The sequence below is a fragment of the Oryctolagus cuniculus genome, chromosome 21, assembly GCF_051225735.1.
Source record: "Oryctolagus cuniculus isolate XC-2025 breed Fujian yellow rabbit chromosome 21, ASM5122573v1, whole genome shotgun sequence".
Lineage (NCBI taxonomy): Eukaryota > Metazoa > Chordata > Mammalia > Lagomorpha > Leporidae > Oryctolagus > Oryctolagus cuniculus.
In genome coordinates, this window is record NC_142887.1 from 11,716,490 (window position 1) to 11,733,605 (window position 17,116).

The 17,116-nt window shown below is 58.7% G+C and overlaps 1 protein-coding gene across 5 annotated transcripts in view; it reads left to right on the forward strand.

Annotated features, from left to right (window-relative positions):
• CAMKK2 (calcium/calmodulin dependent protein kinase kinase 2) overlaps window positions 1–17,116 on the forward strand; it is a 53,470-nt gene continuing 36,354 nt past the window's right edge. For 3 of the 5 annotated variants that reach the window (XM_089323103.1, XM_089323102.1, XM_089323104.1), the window contains exon 1: window positions 222–416. The gene's annotated coding sequence lies outside the window, so the exon portion shown is untranslated. Of the gene's footprint in view, window positions 417–849; window positions 967–17,116 lie in introns of those variants that run through there. The other 2 variants (XM_051837780.3, XM_051837781.3) reach the window with 2 other exon arrangements.

A 17,116-nucleotide genomic window follows, 5' to 3' on the forward strand; every position in this document is an offset into this window, starting at 1 on the left:
CGGCAGGTGCGCGCCGAGAGCCGCGGGACGGGCGGGTGCAAAGCGCAGCGCGGCCTCCGGCGCTCCGGCACCCGCCCCGGAGCCCGCGGCCGCGCCTCACTTCCCCTGCCCGCCCCTGCGCCTTGGCCGCGGCCCCGTCGCGCCGGCGCCCGCTTCCCCTCCCCGCCCCGGCGCGGGGCCGAGCCGGCGGGGGCGCGCAGGGAGCGGCGCGTGGCGGGCGCGGGCGGTGCCGCGCCCGGGCTCCCAGCGGCCGCGGCCAATCCCCGCGCAGCCCGAGGCGGCGCCGCGCCCGAGCCGGGCCCCGCGGCTCCGCCCGCCCCCGCCCGCACCGCGGAGAGCAGCGCGCGGCCGCCGAGCGAGCCCCGCCGAGCGGAGCCGGGGGCGCAACGCGCGGGAGGCGGCGGCGCGGAGCCCAGGTGAGCTGGCGGGAGCCGGGCGGGGGCCGGGGCCACCGCCGCAGCAGCAGCCCCCGGGCGCCGTCGCCGTTGCCCTCTCGAGGCGAGGGGGCCGCCGCCGGGGTTGCAGACAGAGCCCCGGGGGCCCCCTCCGCGGAGGGGACCCCACGTGCAGCACCCCACGCCCCGCCACGTGGAGGGATGCGGCCCCCCGCGCCCCTTCCCCGCGTCCGCCTCGGGGCCTCGGGGTGGCCTCGTCGGCTGGGCCGCTACCGGCCTGGGTGGCGGGGGGCGGGCGCAGAGTTTGGAACCGGTGTCGCGGGGCGGCCGGGGCTGTGGAGGGTCTCGGAGGCGGCGTAGGCCCAGCCCCCTCGCGGTTGTCAGGCGGGGGAACTTGGAGCGCGCGGGGGAGGTGGGGCCCGCGGACTTGGCGCGTCCCCTCGCGCGCTGGTCTGGGGCAAACCCAGGCCCCGGCCGCCTGGACACCGGGTGGCAGGACCGCAGAGCAGCGAGGGTGGGGACCTCGGCCGCTTCGCAGGGCACGGTCTGCCCCTGACCACCGCCGCCGCAGGTCCGAAGCCTTGGTCCTTTTGACCTAAATTTGCCTGGGCTGCAGCAGGCGGGGAATGCGGAGAGGAGCCTTACCCTGGCACCTTGCGCCTGACTCCGGGATGCTGGGCCCAGCCCCTCTCGGCGCGGGGTCCTGGGCCCCGGGGCGCCGCCCGGCTTGGGCAGCGGGGTGTTGCCCAGCGCCCAGCCTCTCCGCGGCGGAGGCCGAGGGATGGAGCTTGGGTGGGGACTTGTCAGTGCCAGCCGCGAGACGGGGGCGCCCCGGGCTCGGGTGGGACGCGCGGCGGCCGCCTCCCTGGAGGCAACTTTCGCCCTTCAGCTGAGACAGCCGCCCTGGCGATGGAAACTTGAGGTGCCTTGGAGCTGCGTGGTGTTTACCACTCCCCCGCCGCTGGCTCTGCCAGGGCGGCGCGCCCTGGGTCCCCCTGGCTCCTTTGTTCCTTGAAGAGGCGGGGGTCTGCTGCAGCCAGGCGGGGTGGGGGTGGGAGAGGGGAGGCCCTAGGGATGGGAGCTCCAACCGCCTCACCAAAAAACACACTTTGGGAGTAAACTGTGCCTGCTGGGCAGACGCAGCGTCAGATGGCTGCTCCAGCCCCTTCCTGTAGGAGTGCAGGCGTCGGTGATGAGGGTGCTCGGCGCATTTTTGTAATAAAGAATAATAGGCGTCATCGGGCGAGCTCCTAACTTGGGCAATAATAACGTTAATAACCGGCACTTATTCCTGCTCTGCCCCGAGGCTGTGCTGTGTGGTGCGCGCATCATCTCACACTTAACGCCTACCAGAATCCTGCGCAGATGGGGAGGAGATGGAGGATGGCACTCTTGGTGGCTAGGATTTAGTCCCGGTTTGGAGACGGGCTCAGAGAGGTTGAGTGACTTTCCCGGGGTCGCACAGCCGGGTGCGACTGGGTGTGTGGCGGGGCCGAGAGCCTTTTTGGCCTCACCGCTGGCAGCTTCTTGAGCCCGTGGTTGTCTCCCAGGGGCACAGAGCTCCGCGGGCCCTTTGCAGGTGTCAGGGGCCGATGTAGCCCCTACTACCTAGGCTGTTATTCTTGGCAGGGGGCTGTCTCCCACCCACCCAGGAGCATTTGGACAATGTGGGGGCAGCTTCTGGTGCCTGGGTGGTGCTGAGCACCCTGGCTTGTGGCCGTGCAGAGTTGCCGCATCCCACACGCCCTGTGGTGCCCCCACCGGGAAGCACCACCAGGGATAAAAGTTGTGGGAACGGAGGGGGCAGAGGACCTTGGAAGTTCTGGGGAAATCCCTTCCTTTGGGAGTAAATCCCGGATGCTTCCTGAGGGAGGTGTCGCTTGTGCTGGGCCTTGGGGGGAGGTTGGATGGGAGGGGGAGGGGGAGGGCATGGGGGGGGGGCTAAGCCTGGATGGGAGATGCCCCTGTGAGGGGTAGCGAGGAACGGTTGGGGCGGGGGCACGCCTGCTTCCAGGGCGTTTTAGATTTTAACCTGGACCAGAGCCGGCCTTCCCCTGCTGCGACCCCGTGTCACGGAAGGGCTTGGAGAGGCTGCCTCCCCTCCGAGCTGCTGCCCGAGGGAAGCGGGCAGACCACTGCCCACTTCCGCCGAGGCAGACCACTGCCCACTTCCGCCGAGGCACAGGGCCTGGTCCTGCTGTTTGTCTCTGAAGCTCCGTCTTCCCACCAGTGGCTCCCCTTCGGACGAGGCTGCGGGTTGGCTGTGCTGGCTCCGCCCTCCCGTCCATGGGTCGAGGAGGCTGCGTTGCTATGCTAGAATTGGCCTTTCTTCTTTCCATCTGTGCTCTTCGCTTACTCAGTTGTTAATGGACATTCACACGCGCTTATAAAATCCACGTAACACCAACCTAAACATCTAACACTTTATTTATTGACAGGGAGAGAGATCGAGCTTGCATCTACTGATTCACTCCCCAAACCCTGCAGAAACTGGGGCTGAGCCAGGCCAAAGCCAGGAGCCAGGAACTCCATCCAGGTCTCCCACATGGGTGGCAGGGGCCCAGGCACCAAAGCCATCGTGGCCGCCTCCCTGGTGTCCATCAGCGGACGGGGTGGAAGTGGAGCCAGGAGCTTGCTTAACTTTTTTTTTTTTTTTTTTTTTTTGACAGGCAGAGTGGACAGTGAGAGAGACAGACAGAGAGAAAGGTCTTCCTTTGCCGTTGGTTCACCCTCCAATGGCCGCCGCGGCCGGCACACCGCACTGATCTGATGGCAGGAGCCAGGTACTTCTCCTGGTCTCCCATGGGGTGCAGGGCCCAAGCACTTGGGCCATCGTCCACTGCACTCCCAGGCCACAGCAGAGAACTGGCCTGGAAGAGGGGCAACCGGGACAGAATCCGGTGCCCCGACTGGGACTAGACTCGGTGTGCTGGCGCCGCAAGGCGGAGGATTAGCCTAGTGAGCCGCGGTGCCAGCAATGCTTAACTTTTAGAGTGAGTGATGGAGCCTCACTTAGCACAATTGCAGAGCTGTGCAGCCGGCTTTGTCCAGTTCCAGAGCGTTTCATCGGCCCCCGGTCACTAAACGGTCACTCCTGGCTCCTGACACCCCTGCTCGCAGGCCCTGGCCGTCAGGAATCTGCTGTCCCTACACTTACTTGTTCTGGAACTTTCCCATTACTGGACTCGTACGCTGTGTGGCTTTTTTTTTTTTTAAAGATTTATTTTATTTATTTGAATTTATTTGAGGGAGAGACTGGTCTTCCATCTGCTGGTTCACTCCCCAAATGGCTGCAACAGCTGGGGCTGGGTCAGGCCAAAGCCAGGATCCAGGAGCTTCATCTGGGTCTCCCAGGTGGGTGCAGGGGCCCAGGCACTTGGTCCATCCTCCACCGCTTTCCCAGGCGCATCAGCAGGGAGCAGGATTGGAAGTGCAGTGGCTGGGACTTGAACTGGGTGCGCATCTGGGATGCTGGTGTTGCGGGCAGCAGCCACAGCGCCGGCCCCCACCGTGTGACCCTTCGTCCGCATTCTTCCACCTAGCGTGGTGTCCTCGCTGGGCCCCACCGTGTGACCCTTCGTCCGCATTCTTCCACCTAGCGTGGTGTCCTCGAGGTGGATCCGTGCCGTAGTGCGTCGGGCTTTATTCCCTTCCACGGCTGAGCGATGCTCTGTGGCCTGGACCGTCCACATTTTGTTTGTCCATTCACCCGTTGCTGGATATTTGGGTTCTTTCCGTCGTGCAGGCTTCTGAAGGCCACTTCCTGCGTTCCTGTGTCCTTGCAGCCCCTTCATGAATAATCTCTGCGTGGAAGCCGTGAGCCTGTCACCCCGCCGCAGGGAGCAGGCGGTGCAAGGAAGGTTTTCTGGCATCAGTCGGGGCCCAGCCTCCCAGAACAGGGCTTTGGGACCACCTTTAATTTCCCCCACACCTGCCTCTCCCCCCAGCCCGCTGCCTCCGGGGTCAGCTCCTGGTCTAGGTGTCACTCACTTCCGTTCTTTGCAGTCCTGTTGATTTGTTAAATGTACATCTTCATGAGCTTTTATTTTATATTTTTTTTAGATTTATTTATTTATTTATTTGAGAGACAGTGTTACAGAGACAGAGACAGAGAGAGAGGTCTTCCATCCACTGTTCACTCCCCAAATGGCCACAACGGCTGGAGCTGGGCCGATCCGGAGCCAGGAGCTTTGTCCAGGTCTCCCAATTGGGTGGGTGCAGGGGCCCAAGGCCTTGGGCCATCTTCTACTGCTTTGCCAGGCCATAGCAGAGAGCTGGATCGGAAGAGGAGCAGCCGGGTCTCGAACCTGTGCTCATGGATGCCGGTTCCAGGTGGAAACTCAACCTACAATGCCACAGCACTGGCCTCCCCCGACGTGCTTTTTATTGGTGTAAATTTTGTGAGACTATTTCCAGGGAAGTAAATCCAAGAAGTATAGAAAAGCTCACCAGACGGTGCCACAGCCCTGTGGCCACGCGTGGGGTCAGCCCAGTCCTGTGCAGGGTGCAGAGCACCGACGGGGAGCCGAGCTGTGAGCGGCGCCATTTGGCAGGTGAGAAAGTCGAGGCGCTGGGTCTCCTGGGCCCTGTGTGGTTTCTCTGCGTGTGTGCCTCCCCCGCCTCTTTGGGCCAGCAGTGATGCCATTTTCCCGCGGGCTGGCGTCCACCTTCCTCAGGAGACATCTTCCAAGAGTTTGACTCTGAGAAATAACATTTGAATGATTATTTTTCCCCTGGCTCCCACATTCCCTGCCAGGGATGTTTGCGATCAAGATGGGGAAGGGATTATTTTAGCTGCCAGTGTTTCCCGGCTCAGTCCTGTTTGTTGTGTTGCCACTGATTTTTTTTTTCCCAATTACGAAACATTTTAAGCAAAGAGAAAAACCAAAGTTTTGTTTTGCTCTGTTTTCCGGACTGGCTTGTTTTTGTTGAAGGGCTGGAAGGGGGCCTGGGAGGGACAGTGGCAGGGCAGGGCGCGCGTGTTACTCAGCCTTGGCTCTGGGAGCTCCGTGGTTCACTCCGCTCTCCTTTTGGGGGTACTGGTGGCTGACTGGCCCTGCCCTGGGGACCTGAGGAATTCTGGGTCCCCGTCCTGGTCCCCAAGGAGTTCCCAGGTCTCTGAAGTGTCGGGAGCCTTTTGTGTAGTTCCCTTTTGCAGAGAAGAGAAAGAAAGGAGAAGATGCTGTCTTGCCCCCACCCCGAGAGCTGCTGAACAACTATTTTTATGTTGTCTCTTTTTATCCCTGTGGCTTCTGTAAATAGTAGAGAGGTGGCAGTTGCTGAGATAAAAATGCTAATTCCAACCTGGAGGGGAAGATGTGGGGTCCTCTGGGGAGCTGAGGGGCTCAGAGATGAGGCGTGGGGAGCTGGTGGTGTGGAGGGGCGGGAAGGGGCCCAGTGCCCCTTTGGGGTTTTTAAAGTGGGTTGGGGCATTGCCTTCCAGGCCGCTGGAGAGGAGGATTGTATTTAGGTTGATCCCAGTTTTCTTGCTCTCTGGGTCCGAGTATGGGAGACAGGGTGGGCTCTGCAGAACTGGCCCCTGGTGCCCTCCTGGTCTCTGTGCTAGGGCTGTTTGAGGTGGGGGAAAGAGGGAGAGGGGCCGGGGCCCGGGGGGTGAGCAAGGCAGAGGGTCTCTGGGGTCCAGGCTGGGCACCCCCATCTCTGACTTGCCAGGCTGTGAAATGTTGGGCTGGGAGTCTTCCTTTTTCTTTTCATTACAAATTGAATTTCCACTTCTTTGCCCACTTCTTCCATTGCTTCAGTGAAAGCTTGGGAGGGGTTCATTCGAAGAGCAGAAATAAGCCAATTCCAGCCTAATACCCAGCCCCTAACACACACCCATCCTCACCCACACATTCGTCCTCCTTCGTCTCTCAGGCTGCCGCCACCTGCCTGGCTTTCGATGTCTGCCTGTAGGAAGGGCCCCATTGTCTGTTTCTTTTTTTTTTGACAGGCAGAGTGGACAGTGAGAGAGAGAGACAGAGAGAAAGGTCTTCCTAAGCCGGCGCCGTGGCTCAATAGGCTAATCCTCCACCTTGCGGCGCCGGCACACCGGGTTCTAGTCCCGGTTGGGGCGCCGGATTCTGTCCCGGTTGCCCCTCTTCCAGGCCAGCTCTCTGCTATGGCCAGGGAGTGCAGTGGAGGATGGCCCAGGTGCTTGGGCCCTGCACCCCATGGGAGACCAGGAAAAAGCACCTGGCTCCTGGCTCCTGCCAGGATCAGCGCGGTGCGCCGGCTGCAGCGGCGGCCATTGGAGGGTGGACCAACGGCAAAGGAAGACCTTTCTCTCTGTCTCTCTCTCTCACTGTCCACTCTGCCTGTCCAAAAAAAAAAAAAAAAAAAAAAGAGAAAGGTCTTCCTTTGCCGTTGGTTCACCCTCCAATTGCTGCCGCGGCCGGCACGCTGCGGCCGGCGCACCGTGCTGATCCGATGGCAGAAGCCAGGTGCTTATCCTGGTCTCCCATGGGGTGCAGGGCCCAAGCACTTGGGCCATCCTCCACTGTACTCCCTGGCCACAGCAGAGAGCTGGCCTGGAAGAGGGGCAACCGGGACAGAATCCGGTGCCCCGACCGGGACTAGAACCCGGTGTGCCGGCGCTGCAAGGCGGAGGATTAGCCTAGTGAGCCGCGGTGCCGGCCCATTGTCTGTTTCTTTTTAAAAAAGATTTTATTTATTTTTATTTGAAAGGCAGAGTTAGAGGGAGAGTTCCACCTGCTGGGTCGCTACCTAAATGGCTGCTGGTTGGGACTGGGCCAGGCTGAAGTCAGAGCAGCTGGAACTTGAACCTGAACTCACAGGGGATGGCAGCATTGCAGGCAACAGCTTAAGCCGCTGGGCCACCAGTGCCGACCCCTGGGCCATCCTTTCGACCCCATAGGAGCTGCGAAGGGCTCTTCGGGCAGTTTAGGGGTTTACGCCAGTGAGCGGTGGGTCTGGGAGTGTCCAGAGGGCAGGGCACGATGGCTCTGCCGAGGTCATCTTCCTCCTGCGGGTCTCAGCGACTCTGTCTGCAGCCTTGAGCGTGCAGATGGCGAGAAGCGCGAGAGTGTGCACAGATCATGACAGCACACACGTGAGCAAGCATGCAGAGCTGTGTGCACGTGGGTGGAGGGGGAGATAAAAGGGGCGAGTCGGCGTCGAGACGAGAGATGAGAAGTTTGAGATGAGATACAGCCAGCTGCAGGGCTTCAGCTCAGCAGCTGCCGGAAGTCCTTCTGGGGCGTCTCTCTGGTGAGCGCACACACCTGTGCCCTCCCGCAGCTCGCCCTCGGCCGGGGGATGGTGGGCGACTCAGGTCTCTGTGCCTCAGCTTCCTTGCTGGCGAACAGGGTCGCTGGCAGTACCGTTGTGACAATTACTGTCATCCTTTACTGAAGGGGAAGAGAGCCGGAGGTGCCACCTGTTGTGGTCCACTCTCCCCATGCTCGTTGAGGCTGGGGCTCCAAACCTGGGAGCCAGGAACTCAATCCAGGCCTCCCACGTGCACCTTGAGCCGTCACCTGCTGCCTCCTGGGGTTTGCATCAGCAGGAAGCTGAAATCACGGGCCAGGCACTCTGATGTAGCACGTGGGCGTCCTGACGGACAATGAAGGGAGTTGACACAGGCTTAGAATAACCCCAAGTCCCGGACGGGGGCTGGCCGTGCCCGGTCCTCTCCCGCAGCTCCCGAGGTTGCTGCCGCAGCGACGCCCCCTGGTGATGAACGTGCCACTCACGTCCTGCCCCTCGCCCTGTTCCTCAGGCCTCCCCTGCCCTCCCGGTCCTTTGGAAGTGTGGGTGCCACCTGACCATCAAGGTGAAGGCTGTGGAGGTTGCCAGGCAACCGGTGGCCGCACTGCAGCCTGGCCTGGCCGGTGTAGGGGGGGAACATCTGCAGGAAGCCCGGAGGAGAAGTTTTGCTGGCACTTAGCTTTGTGCCGCTAGTCGTGGTGAATGACAAAACCAGTCACAAGCTTTGGGGAATGTGGGCTTCAGGTGTGTCTGGGTCCAGGTGCCCACACACCGTTCCCAGCTTCACTTCCTCTGCACGTTGCCTCTTTGGTCATTCCGAGGTGGGGATCTCCCCAGCCCCTGCTGACTCTGGGAGTGTGTCCTCAGAGTTCCAAGGTCAACAGAAAGAGGGACGTTCTTTCCCAACACATCTCCCCAAAAATCCCAGAATAAACAAGACCCACTGCACTGACCTGGGTCACATGTGTACTTTGGAATCGACCATGAGACCAGAGCACTTGATGCCCAGTTGGCCAGGACTGGGTCACGCGAGTCGCTGAAGCTGATGGTAGGCTCGGCGTCACGGGGCCGCTGCTCACGTGGACGAACGGGCTCCCGGACGTCAATTGGCCTGCTGTTATCAGCCCAGAGGAATGTTGATTCTAGGCTGGCTCACGAAAGCTGCTGACCTCCTGCGTGGCCTCAGGATGGGTGAAATAAACAATGACCTCCAGCCAATATTTATCGAGTGGCAACAGTGTCCTAGAAAATTCTAGGCCTTGGAGCTCAGGGCAGCAAGCAGGGAAGCGGGGCCACGTTCTGATGAGCCCGGCCCCTGTGCATTTCCTGTCCGAGCCCTGTGAGCTGCTGCGTCCGCGCTCCCCTCTCTCAAGCACAGGCCGAGGTCCCAGGCAGCAGACGAGAGGGTGCTCCCCTGTGATGGGGGTTTGGGTGCAGCCAGGGGGTGTGGCCTTCGCTGGGCTTGGCCTGCCATTTTTAGCCCCCTCCTGAAGCACTGAGGCCGGTTTTAGCTCTGCCTGGAACTGCTGTGTGGCTTTGGACAAATCAGTAGATCTTTCTCCATTTTCTCCCTGGTGGGATGAAACGTGTGGAGCAGGTGGCCACGGATGGGTGCCCCTTCCAGCACTGACACCAGTGACTCTCAAGGCAGGCGCCGCATATTCAGATCCGTGACAGGGTCGGGTGGGTCAGGAGATGTGGGGAGGGGAGCGCGGCGGTCAGCCTGGCTTCAGCGCTGGGGAGGCACTGGGGGAGTGGTGAGGACTGTGGTGTACCAGCTGGTGTGTCCCTTGCCCAGGATAGAATTCGGGCCCAGTGCTATTTGGGTGTCCCAATTTTTTCAGGAAATTCTGATTCGTATTTGAAATCCAGCTCTGAAATGTTGGCATCTTCTGGAAATAGTTTCGAACGTCACGCAGGCCAAACAGAACACGTCAGGGGCCAGATGTTGCCCGAGACTCGCATTTGTAACCTCTGGCTCTGGGGACAGTGGCGGGCAAGGTGTCTGTAGACTCTGAAGCTGGAACTAGCTCTCCTGCCTTTGTCCCGGGGCCCCCAGGCTGCAGAGTGCTCAAGGAGACCCAGTTGTAGAAGCTGGTGTCCCTGGATCTCATAGGACTCCTTGCTGGACCCAGGCCCCAAGCCCAGGGTGCTGAGCCCGCCTGGCCTCCCAGGGCAGCCAGCCTCTCTGAACCTCACCGGCAGGCGGGTGCCAGGTTACTGTCCTAGGGTGCAGAAGCCGCTTCTCTCGCAGCCCCCAGCTCCAATGTCGGCAGGGCTGTTCCTGGGGGGGGCCCTGATGGGGCTTCTGACCCAGGCCCCTCTCCTCGCCTTTGGGGGCTGCCTGTGACCTTGGCTGTCCTTGACTTGTAGAAGCGTGGCCTCCTCTCTGCCCCTACCGTCACTCTCCCCATGTGCGTGTCTGGGTCTGTGTCCCAATTTCCCCTTTTTTGTGAGAACACTTGGTACCTGCATCAGGGCTCATTCTAATGACCTCGTTTTAACATAGTCACCTCTTCAGAGACCTGCCCAAATGCGACTGCGCTCAGAGGGGCCAAGGGCTGGGACCCCAGCGTGTCTCTGGAGGCAGACGGACCCAGTTCAGCCCATAGCAGAGTCTGGAGGGTTCCTGTCGCTTTGCCCTGGGACATCTGTCTCTCTCCTCCTCTCCAGCTTTCTACGAAGCTCTGGCTCCCCAGCCGCCCCTCCCCAACCTCATTCAGCTTCACGGGCCCCAGGCCTGGGGTCTACTTCCTGTTCTCTCGACTCTCCCACTCCTTCCCTGTTTCAGGGCCTTCTCACACTGTTTGCTCTGCCTGCGGCAAGACTCTGCCCCCTGGCACCTGCCCACTCTGCTGGTCTCAGCCAAAATGCGTCCTCCCCTGCATAGCCCTGCCTGGTGCTCTCCGTGTCTCAGATGCACGGCTGCCTCTCGGGCTGTTGGCTCCCGGGCTGTGGCCACGTCTGTGCTCTTTATCGTGCGCGGCTGCTTGTGGAAGCAGCAGTTGCAGGAATGAGTTTCCTCAGGCCTTCCTTGGGCCACAGGCTCCCCACGGGAGAGTGGATGAGACTGGCCCCGGCTCATCAGCCCAGTGAGGATACAGTCCCTGCGCTTGGCACGATCCTTGGAACCATGGTGGGCCCCTCCGGTGTCCTGCGGGGCCCGGGACCTCAGCGTCCTTGCAGGGTGTGTCTCAGGGCTGGGGCACCTGCCTGGTGCTCCTGCTGCCCCCCACCCCGCCCTGCCCTGCAGCTCCTGGGGGCTCTGCCAGGAGCTCCTGTGTGTTTGATGGGCAGCAGGTGTGAGTCTGGAAACAGCTCCCGGAAAAGGGAAGCGCATTTCCTGCGGCCTGGCCTTGTCCTTCATCCTGGCTGGGTTCCCAGGTCCCTCCGCTCCAGGCCGGGTCTGGTGGCTCACGCGGAGCTGCCTGCCATGGGAGGGACAGGGCATGCGGGGAGACCCAGGGCCCGGCCAGGAGGCACAGGCGTGAGGGCTCTTGGCCTTTTTGTCCAACTCAGGCAGCTTGGCAGAAAGGCCCTTGTGCCATGGACCCCCAAAATCACTCGTGTCACTCATGGGCCGCCTTTTGCAGAGGGCCCTCCCTGCGAGGGCTGGATGGGCAGGCAGAACACTCAGCTCTGTGCGGTGCCAGATGTACTCAGGTGAGTGAGTGCTGTCGCTGTCTTCAAGCTGCGTGCGATTTTTGTCTCCCCTGGGGAGAATGTGGGTAGCGGTCATCAAATCCTTACAGGGTCTGGGACCCCACAGCTGTTCAGAGCAGTGGCCTCGTCTCTGTAGGGGCAGCGAGGGACACACTCATTGGGACACACCTCCTGGCCGGGCCTGAGGCCTGGCTTCACCTGCTCCTGACCTCATCTGAGCCCGCTCCTGCCTCCTCCTGCAGACCTCCGAGGCCGCCGGGGAGGCGCTGGCCAGACACTGCCTGGCCAAGGAGACTGATTAAAAGCAGCTTGGCTGGGGCGGGTGGCGCGCTGTCCTTGGCCTGGAGTGCAGATCGATAAGCAATTGTTTTTCTGTTGGCGAGAAGCAAAGAATTCTCCACTGACTTTGCCAGGTGCTGCCAAGCCTCGTTTTCTTTTCAGGAACCCTTGTACCTAGTCAGAGGTGGCTCTGGTGCTGGGCCTGGTCCTCCCGGAGCCCTGGGGGAGGCCGGCCCACCCAGCTAGGAATGTGCGCCGTACACTGGCCAGCCGCTGGGACATCAGTGCCTCCTGGGAACATTCTGGAACACAGCCTGGCTGGCCGTGGGCACTCAGCAGGTGTTTGCTGGAAGAATACCTTTTCCAGCATTTAGCCAAGTGGGAGACAGGATTCCCGTGACTTCGGGCGGGCACCACTTTGTACAGAAGGTAGTACTGAGGCTGCGAGAGGCCAAGGCACTTGTCCGAGGCACGCCAGGATGAGCCCCGGCTGTTGAACTTGAAGGATTTGTGGCAGAGGACTGACAGCTGGAGCCAGAGAATGTCAGACTTCATTGTGCTTTTTCACTGGTGTGACAGCTAAGACAGGGACACCACTATCTTGAGATAGAAGAATAGGGGATAGGACCAACTGCTCCATCCCCATACCTTGTATTTTTTTTTTTTTAAGGAAGATTTATTTGAAAGGCAGAGTTTCAGCGAGAGAGGGAGAGAGGGATCTTTTCTGCTGGTTCACTCCCCAAATAGCTGCAATGGCCAGGGCTGGTCCAGGCCAAAGCCAGGAGCCTGGAACTCCATCTGGGTCTCTCACAGGGATGGCAGAGGCCCAGGCACTTGAGCCACCCTCCGATGTTTTCCCAGGAGCATTGGCAGGGAGCTGGATTGGAAGTGGAGCTGCCAGGACTCAAGCTCATGTTCATAAGGGATGCTGGTGTCTTAGGTGGCAGCTCAACCCTCTGGACCATGATGCTAGCCTCCGCCACCTCTTGCCCAACACGACCCTGTAGTATTCTAGGCCTTGTCACTGTAAACTTCGGTTGTTTTATTTCTTTCAAAAATTCATTTTTGGGGATTGGCCCCTGGTTCCTGGCTTTGAGTTGGCACAGTCCAGGCTGTTGTCACCATGTGGGGAGTGAACCAGCAGATGAAAGACCTCGCTGTCTCTTCCTTCCTTCCTTCTTTTTTTTTTTTTTTTTTTTTTTAGATTTATATTTATTTATTTATTTATTTGAAAGTCAGAGTTATACAGAGAGGAGAAGCAGAGAGAGAGAAAGAGAGGTCCTCCATCCGCTGGTTCACTCCCCAGAGCTGCAATGGCTGGAGCTGCGCTGATCCAAAGCCAGGAGCCAGGAGCTTCTTCCAGGTCTCCCACAAGGGTGCAGGGGCCCAAGGACTTGGGCCATCTTCTACTGCTTTCCCAGGCCATAGCAGAGAGCTGGATTGAAAGAGGAGCTGCCGGTACTAGAACCGGCGCCCATATGGGATGCCAGCGCTTCAGGCCAGGGCGTTAACCCACTGCACCATAGCGCTAGCCCCTCTTCCTTCTTTTTTTGACAGGCAGAGTTAGAGAGAGAGACAGAGAGAAAGGTCTTCCTCCCATTGGTTCACCCCCCAAATGGCCGCTATGGCCAGTGCGCTGCGGCCGGCGTGCTGCACCTATCCGAAGCCAGGAGCCAGGTGCTTCTCCTGGTCTTCCATGTGGGTGCAGGGCCCAAGCACTTGGGCCATCCTCGACTGTACTCCCGGGCCACAGCAGAGAGCTGGACTGGAAGAGGAGCAGCTGGGACAGAACTGGTGCCCCAACAGGGACTAGGACCCGGGGTGCCGGCACCGCAGGCGGAGGATTAGCCTAGTGAGCCGCGGCGCTGGCCTCTTTCTTCCTTCTATAACTCTGCCTTTCAAATAAAAAAATAAAATTTTTAAAAATTCATTTTTGGGAGTCAGTGGTGTAGCACAGTAGGTTAAACCAGGGCCTGCAGTACCGGTATCCCATATGGTTCCTCGCTGTATCCATATGGTTCCAGATTCCTGGCTGCTCTACTTCTGGCCTGGGAAAGCAGTGGATGATGGCCCTGGTACTTGGGCCCCTGCACCCACGTGGGAGACCTGGAGGAAGCTCCTGGCTCCTGGCTTTGACCTGGTACAGACCTGGCCATTGCGGCCATTTCAGGAGTGAACAGCGGATGGAAGATCTCTCTGTCTTCCTCTGTGGCTCTACTTTCAAATCAATCAATCAGTTGAAACAAATCCATTGTAGAAGCTACCAGTGCGGCTGATGCGGGAGTGAACACAGTGACAAGTGAGAGCCTCCTGCCCTGTCCCCCGACCTCCCCCTTCTCCTCCCCTGAGGCCACTGCTGCCGTTTTCTTGTGCCTCTTTGCGCACGTGCACAGTGCACCTGCAGTCACGGTTGCAGGGTGGGCTTTCCCATCCAGCGCTGCACACCAGTGCTTTGGCTTTTCCCAAAAGTGACAGTGTGCCTTGGCACTAACTCACCTCAGCGTGTGCAGAGCCACCTGTTTTTGAAATGCATGTATGCATCCCTCTTGGGATAGATGTATCTCATTTAGGGTGTTCATCAAAACCACACTACCAAAATAATCTCATACATGCATCAGTTTCTACCTGTGTAAGCTTGGCCATAAGATAAATGCACGGGCCCCAGTGTGTGCGTTTGACATTTTGTGGAATATTGGCCAATCTTCCTCCAGAAGCATTGTTTAAAAGCATCCACTTCCTCACAGCCTCACCCAGACGTGCTAATCTTTCATATTTCTGTCTTTCCCAGTCTGATAGATGAAAAAAATAGTAATTCTTTTTTTTATTTTTAAACATTGCATCTATCCAGAAGACAAGAGGGAGACAGAGGCAGAGGTCCCCGCTCTGCTGGTTCACTTCCCAAATGCCCCCACAGCTGGGGCTGGGCCAGGTCAAAACTGGAAGCTAGGTGCTCAAGCCAGGTCTCCCAATAGATGGCAGGGACCCAGCGACCTGAGCCATCACCGGCTGCTCCCCCAGGAGGCCGGGCTCAGAAGTGGAGCTGAACCTGAACCAGGCACTCTGAGAGGGGATGTGGGCCTCCCGAGAGGAGCCGTAACCACTGTGCCAAGTGCCCTCCCGTAGTCTTATTCTTATCTTAATTTTGGTGAACTCTACCTATATGTTCCATCTTGACCATTTTAGGTATACAGTTCGGTGGCATTAAGTACGTCCACGGTGTTGTAGGCTGTTGCCGTCATTCATTTTCATCACCAACAAGGGAGTCCTGTACCCCTAAACCGTAACTGCTTGTCTTCCCCTCTCTAAACCCGCGCCCTCTCTTCTCTGAGCCTCACTCTGCCCGCATTGCCAGTGCCTCATGTAGGTGGGATCACATGGCGTTAGGATCTGGTTTGCTGCATTGAGTGTGATGCTGTCGGCGTTGCAGCGTGTGTCGGAAGGCTCTGCCATGTTTTACCGACGTGTCCACGTGTCGACAGACACTTGGGTTGGTTCTGCCTTTTGCCTGTTGTGGATGAAGCCGCGGTGCTCGTGGGTGTGCAGGTGTCACTTTGGGTCTCTGCTGTCACTTCCTGGGGGACACCCCCGGGGAGGAACTGCTGTGCAGGCAGTACCCTGCACGGTTCGAATTTGCACTGCTCGTGTTGTGAGAGGCTGAGCATCGTCTCACGTGGTGGGTTTGTTGTGGCTCCTTTACCGTGACCTCTGCCTGTGACTGGGGTGTTGCCGTTAGTTCCTAATGCTTTTCCCATTGGATTTTCCCTGCCATATTCCTGACATAGTAGATGTTTCAGACATACTTCTGGAAACTTCTGGAAGGACTGTCCCAAGAGGGCCAGGTGACATTTCTCTGCCTCCCAGCCAGATCCTCCAGGGGGCCCTGGCTTCGTGTTACTCTTTGCACCCTTCTATTGCCCCCTGCCCCGGCTCTGTGACATCAAGACATCGTGTTAGTCACCCATAAATCTGCTGAGTACCCACGCTTTTCCCGGCACCGGAGACATCCTTTGTGACGTGAGTGATGGGCACGGAGAGGCCAGCGTCTCCCTCCTCAGATGTGCTCTGCATTCCAGTGGCACCTGTGACATTTGTCCAGCGGAATTTGTCAAACACAAGAACCAAAGGTTAATATTCTGTCCCAGAGACGGAGAGAAGTGACAGCCTGAGGGAGCGTGTTCATCTTTTTAATTGAGAACGAAGCTCACATGATAGAAAATTAACCATTGAAACATATTCGGCGTTTTACTTATTTTTTACTTATTTGAAAGGCAGAGCAGCAGCAGCAGAGAGAGATTGATCTTCTGTTCGTCAGTTCTCTCCCCAGATGCCTGCAGCAGCCAGGCCTGGGCCAGGAGTCAGGAGCTCCGTCTGGGTCTCACATGAATGCAGGAACCCACATACGTGGGTCTCCATCTGCTGCTTTCCCAGGCACATTGACAGGAAGCCGGGTGGGAAATGGAGCAGCTGGGACTGGAACCCGGCCCTCCGGTGAGGGGTGTGGGTGCCCCAAGCTGCAGTGTCTTTTTTTTTTTTGACAGAGTGGACAGTGAGAGAGAGAGAGAGAGAAAGGTCTTCCTTTGCCGTTGGTTCACCCTCCAATGGCCGGCGCGCTGCGGCCAGCGCACCGTGCTGCCAATGGCAGGAGCCAGGTGCTTCTCCTGGTCTCCCATGGGGTGCAGGGCCAAGCACTTGGGCCATCCTCCACTGCACTCCCTGGCCACAGCAGAGAGCTGGCCTGGAAGAGGGGCAACCGGGACAGAATCTGGTGCCCTGACTGGGACTAGAACCCGGTGTGCCGGCGCCGCAAGGCGGAGGATTAGCCTAGTGAGCTGCGGCGCTGGCCTGCAGTGTCTTTTTATAGCACCTCTTTTTACAGCACTAATAAGATTATGCTTTTTTTTTTAAACTATATATTCTTTTCTTTTAAAAAAATTATTTATTTATTTGAAAGGCAGAGATATATATACAGAGAAGGAGAAAGCGGGGGGCGGGGAGAGATCTTCCATCATTGGTGGTTCACTCCCCAGCTGGCTGCAACGGCCAGGGCTGGGCCAGGCTGAAGCCAGGAGCCAGGAGCTTCTTCTGGGTCGCCTACATGGGTGCAGGGGCCCAAGCACTTGGGTCATCTTCCGGTGCTTTTCCAGGAGCTTTAACTGAGAGCTGGATTGGAAGTACAGCAGCCCGGGTCTGAACCGTTGCCCATATGGGATGCCAGCACTTTAGGTGGTGGCTTAACCTTCTATGCCACAGCATCGCCTCCTATATTTTCATTTTATTTGAAAAGATACAGATCTTTTCTTCGCCAGCTCATTCCCTAAATACCTGCAACAGTTTGAGCTGGGCCAACCCCAAACCAGGAGCCCAGGGCTCAGTCTGGGTCCCCGACATGGGTGGCAGGGACCCACCTTCTTGAACTGTTCCTGTTGCCTCCCAGGGTGCGCATTAGCAGGGAGTTGGGTCGGAAGCTGAGGAGCTGGGACTTGAACCAGCTTCTCTGAGACAGGATATCGCCATTTCAGCAGCTGTGCCGAATGCCTGCCTTTGGGAGA